The sequence below is a fragment of the Xenia sp. Carnegie-2017 genome, unplaced genomic scaffold (genome assembly GCF_021976095.1).
Source record: "Xenia sp. Carnegie-2017 unplaced genomic scaffold, XeniaSp_v1 HiC_scaffold_23, whole genome shotgun sequence".
NCBI lineage: Eukaryota > Metazoa > Cnidaria > Anthozoa > Malacalcyonacea > Xeniidae > Xenia > Xenia sp. Carnegie-2017.
The window spans coordinates 6,056,561-6,067,809 of record NW_025813486.1 but is presented as its reverse complement, the minus strand read 5'-3'; positions in this window follow the sequence as shown (position 1 = coordinate 6,067,809).

The window sequence follows — 11,249 nt, the reverse complement described above, 5'->3', positions numbered from 1 at the left end:
AAAGATGAAGCTGCTGGAATAGTAGTTAAAGAATTTGTTGGTTTAAGAAGTAAGATGTATAGTTATATTAAAGACAATAATAAAGGAGATAAGAAAGCTAAAGGAATTAAGAAAAATATTATTAAAAACAAAATAAAACATGAAGACTATAAACAAACACTATTTGAAAACAAACAAATGCATCATACAATGAAAACTATTAGAAGTGTAAACCATCAACTTAGTAGTTATGAAATTAATAAAGTATCACTCAGCTGTTTTGATGATAAACGGTACATATTAGATGATGGTATAACTACTAGAGCTTATGGCCATTATTTAAATGATAATTAAAACTTATTTTAATATACAGTTATAATGTGTAGTAAGCATGTAGCGTGGGCCTCTGTTAGAGTAAAATCATACATACCTGCTCCTCATGTTTGACTACATATCACATAACTGTTTGTAATAAGTAATTAATACAAAAGCGATATACAAAAGAATTCAAAATCCTGAAACAATTATTAAAAACACTTTTAACAAAAATTATATGACACTCGCTTGACAGACAAATTAAAAAAACATATAGATTCCATATTTTGTACAACATTGTATTATTATACATGCGCTGATGAAATGTGCTATTACATTAAACAACCATTGTTGAAAAACATGCACTAAGACACGCGCGCCGCTAAAAAACCAGCTATATTATTTCCTTAGTTTTGTAAAGAGCATCTATGACATTGTTGCGCTCAAAATTTCAGGCTTAGTTGCCTGAAATTCTTCGCCCCTAACAACGATTTAAAAAGATGCTTTATTAACACTTGATTATTAACACTTGATTATTAAAGACGGTTTTTTGAAGAGCATTTCTTAAGCCTCTGTTATTCTCGAATATTCTTCGAATATTCTTCGAATCTACGAGGGGGAACCCCGATTTTTTCACTTCGTGAAAAAATTTCCCCACCTGGGGTTCCAGAATTCTCGGGGGATCCATTCCCCTGCTCGATCACTTCGTGATCTGTGCTGCCGATCCCCCTCCGAACCGATGCTTGTTAACATTTGTTTGTAAAGACTGTTTTTAAAACATATAGATTCCAAATTTTGAAACAATGACTTTTTTACATGGCCTTTTACTGAGGGACGCCTTTGAAACATGGCCTTTTTCACACTGCTTTGAAATAACGATTTTTTGCACAGCTTTTTTACATGACCTTTTACTGAGGGACGCCTTTTGAACCATGGTCTTATTTTACGCTGTTATAAAGATAGTTTTTACCCACGGTTATATGTAGTATAGTACATGGGGTGTATGGGATAAAAAAAAGTAAACTTTTTTTGATCCCCTACCCCCATGTACTATACTACTTATAATATTTCCTAAATATTGCATACCATAGAAGCTCATGCAAAATCCCATATAAACGTTAAATTAAGCAAATTCTATTTCGTCACTGTTCTTCGTCACTAGGAAGTCATGTGAGATAGAGCGCGCGATATCAAGATCAGTTCGAGCGTAGATTTCACAGCGTTATCAGTTACAAAAAGTTCCTTTCCACACTATATTACAAATTTTTGAATTATGAGTATAATTAAGAGTATACGACAGGAGATGAAACAGCACTCCGGGGTTTTGCTGATCACGATGAACACGATAACATTGAAGAAAGCGAAGATGTGCAAGTCACATCAAGGAATTTGAATGTGGCAACCACCCTTGGTAGGATGAGTGAAGCAACAACCACAATGAGTAAATCACTCAGCTTTTTTGCAGGAAACATCAGTATCCTCTACAGTGGAATCTACTCGTAAGAGGAAAGCAAGTGCTTTAGTCAGGGCATGACGCAGATTGCGAAGAACTTTCGACCAAGCGCAATTCTGAAGCAGAACAACTAGCAGTGGACCCGCTGCGGAAAGAGATACCGCAAACACTTGACGAAACTGAGAAGACTTCACCAATCGTCAACAGGAAGTTGAATTATCCACCGGCTGAACAAGCTGAGCTACGAACAATTGAAGGAAGAATATTTTAGTCATAAGAACTGCGATTGTCTTATTATACCTAAGGTAAGCCCCGAAATTTGGGAGAAATTAGACCACCCAGCTAGAGGGCGAGATTTACAATTGAGTGCCATTCAATCAACCATGACGAATATAGCAATACAAACCACCAATAAACTGTTGGTTGCTTGCAATAAAAGCATGCAGCGAACTGAATATTGATGATCTTGTTCGTACGAACGCTATTATCATGGCAATCCTGGGACATGTAAGTTTTGAATTGTCTAAACGACGATGTGACGCTATACGTCCCAATCTCCATCCAGAATTTAGTACTTTATGCGCATCGCATGTTCCCATTACGAAATACTTGTTTGGAGATGAATTGCAAGCCCAAATTAATCACATTCGCACAAGAAAAAAAATTAACAACGCGACAACAAGTTCTTAATTCTAATACCACTTGGCAGCAACATTCAAAACAAGAGAAACGACAATGGCGACATTTTTCATCCCGTCATCAGGGCAACACCCTCTATCGGTCGAAGTGGAACCAATTCAGAAAGAAACGATCGGACACAATGAACGATCGCAAGTAAAAAACAAATTTTTAAGAAATTTTGAGATTTTATAGAGAAACCAGTATTCTTCTTTTGTACCCACGCTAAAAAACGTATCTAAATAAAAGCTTTTGAGACCTATCAGGCTGGCAGCATATCAAATTTAAGAGCATGGGAAACACTCAACTCTGATAAGAAAATCTTAGAGACAGTTGGAGAAAAAAATTGAATTTGACACTATTCCTATTCAATGAGCTTTATCCAAAAAATACAACTTTTGGTTTCCAATTCAAATCAGTCCTTATGCGAATATCTGTGACTACAGAACGAGCTGAGAAGATAAAACGCATTTTTCATGAGCTGCTACAAGCGTCTCACACAAAAATAAGGGATGTTATACGGGTTTTGGGCACTCTACCTTGGAGTCTCCAGGGCGTAATGTACGATCAGTTGCATTATTGCTGGCTGGAAATATATAAAATCGATGCCCTTAAGTTAAACTGCGGTAAATTTGACGGGACAATGAACCTGTCTTCAGAGGCCATACATGATTTAAGATGGTGACAGTCATTATTACGCACTACTCACTGGCACTTTATAACCACATTGAGCCTAGCATTTGCCTAAAAACAGATGCCTCGTTGAAAAGGTGATGCTGCTCCATTAATGGTTTATGTGCTTGAGATAACTGGATGACTTTGAGGCTTCCAGCCGTTTAACTTATTTGAAAATTCTTGAGGTATTGTTTGCCCTTGAGTCATTTTCCTTAGAACTAAAAGGTCATCATGTTAAACTAATAATTGATGATACTACCGCTGTAGCTTGCATTAACCAAAAGGGCACATGCCACTCAAGATCTGTTCACAAGTCGACATGCAAAGTTTGGACATGCTGCACTTCGTATGATATTTGGTTGACAGCAACGCACATTCCAGGATTACAAATTGTCACTGCGGATCGAGAATCTCGAATATCATGCAGAAAAACAAAATGGCAGTTGAACAAGACTCTGTTCACGTGTGCCATTCAAAAACTAAATGTAACTCATGTAACTCCGAACATTGATTTGTTTGCGTCAATGTTGAATAATTAAGTGAAACCCTATGCTTTATACCAACATGACCCGTATGCTATTGCTGTCAACGCCTTTACGATCTCGTGAGCCATTTATACATTTTATGGGTTCCCGCCTTTTAGCATAATTTCGCAAGTGTTACAATAGTACAAGAGAAAAGCAAAGGACTAGTCTTAGTCTTTAATTGGCCAACACAATTTTGGGGGCAGCTTTAATGCAGATGCTAATAGCACACCCAGTTGTTTTACCTCGAGGTAAACGACATCCCCCCCCACCCAATCAATACAAAACTGGAGGTACTACTTTGCCATTTATCGGGAAACTCCTCTCTGATGAAGGTATTTCTCTAGAGGGCTTCTAAAATCATCCAAAACGCCTGGTGGACCGGTACCAAGAACAATATTCTACATACCTTAACCGTAGGCGACAATATTGCAGTGCAAACAATATCGATCCTGTCGCGTCCTCTGTAGAAGAGGGCATTAATTTTCTTACAAAATTTTACCAGGAAGGTTTATCTTACAGCGATATTCATACTGCAAGGAGCGCCTTGTGTACAATCCTAATGCTACCAAGTGGCATCTCGTTTGTTACACATCCACTCGTTGCTAGGTTTGTTAAAGGTGTATTTGTTGCAAGATCAGCTCTTCCTAGATAATGCCATGGTCTGGGATGTTTCAGTGGTATTCAAGCATCTTCGAAAACTCCACCCTCCAAAAAATGTCAATTTGAAATCTTCAACACTAAAACAGTGATGCCCTTAGCTTTATTATATGTATATAGTAAGTCCAGCTAAAACTGTGGGCTTTTATATGGAATACAGACTTTAATAAAATCGTTTTATTAAAGTCTGTAAATCATCCTTTTTGCATGAGGAGGTATCAGATGATCATCTTCAGCTTGAGTCAATACAAAATGATGGTTCTAATCAACATCAGTATCCTATGAATTTTTCCCTTTAACTCTAATGGATCAACTTATCTGTGTCAAAAGCTCTTTTATTTTTAAACGTAAAAAAATGTTTTACTGAGTTTAACAAATTGCTACGAAAGTTTCTAATTTCTAATTCTTAATTTTCTAATCAAGTCTTATGCCGAGCAACTAATTAAGAGGGTTTTTTCTCGGCATTAAGGATTGGAAGGATTTCTTTAAGGAGTCCACACTGTTCTAGTTTTTCTATTTCCCTTCCAATCACAGGACCCTCGCATTGCGATTAGCTAGTTCAGCGTACTTATAGGTCAGATTTAAAATTGTGGTTATCATGAATCAATAAAATCTAAAATTTTTCAAAATAACAAATGTGGAACTAGTGGATGTGGCTCTCTTACGCTACATTTAATTAGCAATTTCTTTTTTATTTATTTAATTGTACTTACAGAACATAGATACGGTAGCTCTTCACAGACTCTTTATTTATGTATGGAGTTTTTCAGATAAAACTTACAGAAATATAAATTACAAATAAATGGACATCATTTTATGATCTTGCTATATCAAAGCTGCATGTTAAATTACATTTACAATACAATATAGCATAATATCAACACAATTGTATTATTAATTTACAAGGATATTCTATCATCGTGGATGGATGATACAATAAAAAATACAATGAACATTCTTCAAAATTACTAAAATGTAAAACTGAATAGAATAAAAATCATTTACAGGAGTGAAAAATAATAAATTGGCAAGTAATTACGAAAAATAGCAATAATTGCTTTGCATGATTTTATCAAAGTTCGCGTGCCTCATTTTGTGCTCCCATAGCCGAGTTTTGCACACGTAATTCGTCTACCTCGTCCAAACGCTCGCTAGTCCATTGTATAGTAGATGTATTAGCTCTCACTTCACGCTCTAAAATTTCCACTTTTTCAAAGAGATTGACAAAAAAGCAGGGCCTTGAATTCGCGCAAGTGATGCGACAATATGGCCGAAACGCTCGTAAAACTGTACTATAATGAATGAATTATTTCTTTCTTGCCGCTCGAGGGCTGCAATCCTTTCACGCATCGAGGAACTATCTACAGATAATTAAATGTTATTATTATTGCTCCCATAACGACCCTCTAGACTCTCAATTCTCCTTTCTAAGCCTGCAAGTTTTCCAACTAACATCACAAATTTATCTTAAAGATTGGCACGAACAGCAGTTATTCGGTCGCCCAAGTTTTGAACACCAGTGGTAAACTCTGGACGTGGTACATAGTTACTTAACTGTGTAACAAATGCCATAACATATCGTAACAAGGCGCTCACGTGATCAATCAGATTGTCATTCATATGTTGACGGATCTCCTTTCGTTTTAAAGTGTGCAAAAAAAGCAAAAGATAATGGCAAAGCATTATTTTCCACAAATTAGCGTTATTTGCAAATATTTTCGGTTATTTTAATCTAAATATGATGAAGAACAAATTTTGTTCCCTCTAAGCACTGAAATCATTAAATTAATAAGAATGCACAAACATGCCCCGTTTCAAACAAAGAACCTATACAAAGAACCTATCCAAGAAGAGAGCGAGGTAATTGAATGTTACACTGTTTATGTATACAGTTGATGAGCGCAAGCTCACAAACTGGAGAATGACCCTGAGAAAAAAAACTGTATAAGTAAAAATGCCACACTTTTTTGATAAATTTCTCTGCCCAACTCACCTCCAATTCTTCGTATGTACCAAACCATTTACACTCTTCAGATGGACAGTGTAATTGAATCCTTTTTATTTCACGCTTCGTGAAAGCATCCGCGAAAACCTAGATGGATTCATGGAAATTGATCTTTTATGAAACAAGATTAAATGTAGCAAAAGACAGAGTCACTTCACTTCACTCAAATGCAAGTTTGCACTAGACGTTAAATGAAACAGTAACGTAAATTTCTTGCAAGAACTGTTGGTAAATTTTTTTGAAGTAGAATTCACCGACGCACTAACGCTAATTGCAAAGGCTCTCAACATGTAGACTCAACAACGAGCTCAACATGTTCAACACCGTGTTTAGGAGAGTTGATTAGTAGCTATTAAGCGGGGTTGAGCGTTGTTGAGTGAAGTTTAAACTTGCTCAAAATTTCCACTCAACAGCACTCAACATTTGCTTTGTTCCATGGTCACCAAACCGCACTTCAACTTTGTTTATAGTGCAATGAAACTTCTGGTTTTTAAAACAGCACACTCAACACGTTGAGCGAAAGCATGCACACTACCTGTGCAGCTTATATTGTTGTTATTTACCTGGTCACTGAACCGTTTATGTACCTGTATATACGCTAATGGTGGAGTATTTTATCTCATGATCCTACGCGATATCATTTCATGACTCAACATGTTGAGAGTGTTTGCACACATCGTTTAGCATCACTCATCAAACAAAAAACAATGTTTAGCGCATGTTGAGTCAACATATTGAGAACGTTTGCATGTAGCTTTGATAACCCAAGTTGCAAAGGATTTTCTATGTCACAAGACACGACAATATACGTAAATCGTTGTATATTTTTTAGAACTCAAAGAGTAATTATAATTATAGTTGTTAAGCCAACATGCTTATTTAGTCGTGCTATGCTAATTTTTCTTTGCTCATTAACTGACATACCCTGTAATATGGAAAATATTATGTACTTACATTTATAAAGCAAGACTAAACTTGCGGGATGGCTACGCAAATGATCGAAAGCAACAAAACTGTAATTTAATTTTCTGTCAAATCTTTGCAATATTTTCACCTACATTTTCCTTGGTCAAATTTTCTTTATCTTCAGGACATTTTAAATCAGGATTTCTACAGATTGAAAAAAGATAAAAACTACTAACAAGATTGATCAATTTTGAAGAGTGCACATGGCGTAGCCAGTTCGACAGATGGAGGAAGGAAGTCAATATTTGTACATGCATGTTCTAACGAATTCCTAGGAAAGCAGTTGCTATTTAGTATTGTAATAACATGAGTATGAGCCTCCTAGTCGTAGAGGCTAGCTACGCAACAGTGTGTAACCAAAGTCGTGTCAAGACATTTAATAAACAATTTTGACGCCCTACCAGCTAGGCACCGACTTAATTGAACAAGACGAGACGCATGAATACATTGGTATATGTGATACGATATTGGGATGCATAATCAGGGCGTCTATTGAAAGAGCATGTATGACAACTACTATAACTTTTTATAGATGATTTGTTACATAAAAAATGACGTTACCCAAGAATAATGTCCATACAAGACTTACAAAACAAATGTCCACACATGGTCTGCATTGGATTGATGAGAAGGGGATGACAGTAAGTACATATATACTTCGCAGGGATTGTGTCTCGATCTTCATCACGGATCTTGATTCCAGGAATCGCTAACAAAGTCAAAATCTGTTTTCAAAGAAAAAAAGTTTAAAACACGTAACTAGCATACCGAAAAATAAACACAAACACCACGTTTCTTTAAATACCGAAGAAAAGGGAAAACCACCTGCAGTTTATTGAAAAATAAGACAGACGTTTGGGCAAATGAACCTTACGTGATCAGGATTTTGAAAGATGTTTAGATGTCTTGATTTTTTTGCTTTTTCCTTTATTTTCTACTTTCTCAACGCTATTGTACCAACAATAAGAGCTTTTGCTGTCACAGTCAGTGACAGCAGAACACGTTTTGTATAGAGCGGTGTAGCAAATAACAAGAAACGTCGTAGCAGGCGCTTGGCATTCAGACTATTAAGCAAAGTTTCGGCTTCATTAGGTCATTCTGTATGAGAGAGACAGACAGTATGAGAGGCCATTTATATGTCAATATCGAACAGGAACTTATTTCAGAAAAAAACATTGAAAAGCTCTTTGTAACAATGAACAATTGAATAATGGGAGGGGGGTCTTGGCACCTCCATCTTAATAATTTCGGAGGCTTCAACGTCCTTAACCACCCATCCCCCTACCTTTGGTCACAGTTTAAATGGAAAGTCATGGTTTGTTTGATTGTTGGTTGACTGGTTAATACTGACTATCTTCTGCTATAGTTACATTCAATTATCTCAATTTAACTTTGAGTGACTTTTATGTTAACACTGTACATGATTCATAGACACTCAGCAAAGAAAATTGCCACTCGACAAATGCAAATCACAAAAATCACTAGAAATGACCTGTATGTAAATATTCTGTGGCATTAATGTCCATTTTAAGGATGAACACACGAAACAAATAAATTATGTAATGGTTTTCACCATGATGCCTGTAAATACATGGCATTCAAACATCCTTTACCTTAAAGGCAAGAAGCTAAAAGTGCAGGTGTTTTTCCTATAATAGATGGACACCCACATTTCAAATGAACATGTTCTCTGTACATACACCCTGATACCATGGTCACGAATAAAATTTTTTTGCTCACAAATCTAGCCAATGCCAGAATATTTTACGTATGTAGACTTATGTATGATAGTGGTATGGTGCCTAATCATGCATTCAAATTTTACAATCTGGGTGATGTTTTATTCATTCTATTGCAAGATTAACTTGACTTAATAGTATGCATAGAATAGAAAAGGTAACTTACCACTTGAGTCCTGGCTGTATCTTACAAGTTTAGTGATTGAGTTAGAAAACAGAAGGAATCAATCTTTCTTTGCACCTTAAAAATACACAAAATGTGAAATGTGAAACTGGGGATAAATTTAGTGCATTCACTTCAAGACAGGGATGGATCAAGAATGATTTTATGGGGGACATGGGGTGCTTTGATTTCGATAAGACGTTTTGGATGTCATTGTGTCATGATGGGCTTTTATGTTAAATTCTGTTACTTATAGCATAGGTAGCCTAGTGGGAAATATTTTTGAAGTGTGCTCCATAGAACACAAATCATAATTGCTTTTTTCTCAATTCCTTTATGTATTAATACTTTACAGGAAAATTCGCAACAAGTAGCCAAGCTAGGAAGAGTGAGAAATTTTGAATTTCAAAGCCTTGGGAATGCCATTTTCAGCATTTTAGAGCAATACAAAATGCTTCATGTGGACATTGTTTTTCAAAAAACTGTAAAGTGAACAATACATGAATGTTTTGCCAAATGTTAAAGCTCATTAGCATGCTTAGGAGCATAAAATTTACTTTACAACAATGCTATTTCAAAACAGAGATAGTCTTTAAAAATTTCTACCAAATTGTCAGGCATAGACCCCCCATTAACCTCTATGTAATGATTTAAGTTAGGAGTGAGGTACTACAAGGGTCAGTCCATGAATGTAAAAAAGCTCAGACTTCAAACCATGCAAGTTTATTGAACCCTTAACCCATTTCCACTTACAGTGGCAGAAAATTCACCTTTTGAGAAAAAATTCAAAATTTTTTTCTGCCAAAGATTAAACAATAAGTATCAGAGAAGAAATTTTGCAATTAAGGACAGCTTAATGCCATTAAAGTTTATAAATTCTTTCAGTAGACTATTATTTTCTGTAAGTCCATGCAGGTTTTGCTATATAGCAATTACCAGTAGCATTGTACTTGCTAATAAAACAGAATGTAACCAGCATGTCTTTAATCATGTAATTACATGAATGTTAAAATTGGTTCATGTGTCAAGCTTACTGGTTATGATATCTTTTCATAGAATCAAAACTAGTTAAAATGTAAATCTGAAATAATTTAGTTTAAAAATTATAAAATCATCGAAAAATTACCTAGTGATCATGAAAATACTTGGCTGTTTTGCCAAATTTCAAGGCTTATCTGCATACCTAGGAACACATCTTTACTTTATAGAAAAGGCTTTTCATACATCAACAGCCCTTTGGAATTTATGGCAAACAATCTGGTATGAGCCGTAGATCAACACACCTTGACATCTATACATGTGGTGTTCAGTTAGAAAAGGGGACAATATGTGACATGGGACAACATTTCATGTATGTGAAATAGCTCAGGTTTAATACTATCCCAGTCAAATTGTCAAAATAAAAAGCTTCATGGATCAGAAAGAGTCATAATCACAAGTTATAGTAAACAGTCTATCATGTAATCAATGTTAGTTTTCTCAAATCTTAAACAATGTGTAGTATAATTGTCCAATGATTGAATGATCAATGATCATAAACTGAAAAGCCAAAACATTTGTTTATAATAAGGTATATAATAACATGACACCTTATGGCTACAGATTTTTTCCATTGAAATACTTGGCCATATAACGGCCGTGAAATACTTGGCCATATAGCGAAAAGTCCTTCGGCAACAACAATTTTAGAAGCATCAATCTGCTTACCATACGCCATATTGACATAAATCGCATCACACACTCGAATAAATTGACTTTGATATTTTACATTTATGCATACACTTCAGTTGTCCTTTACTTACGATTTTGGATGTAAATTTCTGCTGAGAAATCTCTAACAAAATGATGGCTTGCTTTTGAACATCAATGACTGAAATGTCTCTCGCGTCTTTGCCCGAACATTTACAATTCATTCATAAATTTTTCACCCTCTTGAAAAAAATCGCAATCTGGACAGCAGCATTCATGTCAATATGTGAATTTGTAAAAGATTTTCCCAAATTTCTGCGGTGGCGCTGATTATAGTTTCTATCATGCTTTACCAAATTACTATGAAGCGATCAAACATACAATTCAGACCAGTGTTGCCAGA